This window comes from Macrobrachium nipponense, chromosome 44 (genome assembly GCF_015104395.2).
Source record: "Macrobrachium nipponense isolate FS-2020 chromosome 44, ASM1510439v2, whole genome shotgun sequence".
In the NCBI taxonomy this organism is placed as follows: Eukaryota; Metazoa; Arthropoda; class Malacostraca; order Decapoda; family Palaemonidae; genus Macrobrachium; species Macrobrachium nipponense.
In genome coordinates, this window is record NC_087221.1 from 49,885,215 (window position 1) to 49,886,577 (window position 1,363).

The following is a 1,363-nucleotide window of genomic DNA, read 5'->3' on the forward strand; positions in this document are numbered from 1 at the left end:
TCTTATGATCACAATCAGAATATATGGAGTGAAGGCTCACAATGACAGTTTTCTTTTAGTTTGGGTCAACAAATCAATTTTCATTATTTGCCTGTTTCTTCTGAAATATATATCTGAACTTAAGTTACATAGGGTTATCAAAGAAATGCTAATTATGCTGCTATATTTATTGTATACAGGGTCGCAAGAAAAACACACTGATTTACAAGGTTTAAAAGTTTTCTTAACCTAACTTACTAAATTCTAAGATACATCTGGAGGGAAACCAAACATACGAATCCTTTTCCTCCTGTCAAGAGCTGCTATGTGAATGCCCTTTTAGCACAGAGGGACGTTATAATTAGCGAAGGTGCAAAGGGCTGAAGCCGAAATGGTGATGCTGGTGTTGGTCAAGGTTGATGTCACGGTGAGAGTGGTGGTCGTGCTCTGCCACAGGGTGAAGAAGAGCTTCTCGTTCTTGTCTTCCTTCACCGCCTGTGGGACTTCCTCTATTGACTCCTCCAGCTGGACGCTTTTCTCTGGAATCTTGTCACGGATGCTGAGTCTTCGCTTCCGCCTCAAGTTACGACCAGTACAGGCTTGAATAGGTGGTGGTGGTGGACTACCTGCTGCCGTTGTTGCTGGTAAAAATTAGGAAATACTTGTAGTCATAGTTAGTAAGAATAACTTTGTTAACAGGAATTTACCTGTTATAGTATCTCAGAAACACATCTAAAAATTGGATATCAAGTGGGCCCCTTGCATAAGGACACTGAAAGACTTCCAACAATTGGAGAGTGAGATAAGGGAAGACTGAGGGAGTTTCATTCATTAGAGAGTGAGATAATGGGAGGCTGAGAGCCTTCAATTATTTAGATATTGAGATACTCCCAGAATCAGGACACTGAGATACTTCCAGCGGTAGGAATTTGACATTCCTTTTCATTTATCTTTTTATACTGCCGTCTGCCTTTTTTATCAAAGATTTTTGAACATTTAAAAAACTTTATCTTTCTTTTTCAGACCCTCGGCCATAAGTTGTCTCCAGTGAATTCAAAATGAAAACGGTAATTTAAATCGAGAAAGTTTATTGAGTTTATTTCATGGAGTAATATAGCAATATTCATCGTGGTACTATTTCTGCACTTCAGATATACACAGCCTTGGGAAGTCTAACCACTAGAAGAAGACACTAAAATTCTCTTTCATTTACTTGATTTGGTACTTGATCATCAGGCCCTGTCTGTCACTAGTTTAAGAGATGCTGGGCAGACAGTGAGACAAGCCAGTGTAAACAAAGGGGAAACTACAGACCTCGGCTCCGTCAACAAAGGGATTAATGAAACTTACTGACAGCACAGAAGTAGGGCACAGTCGTCAGCAC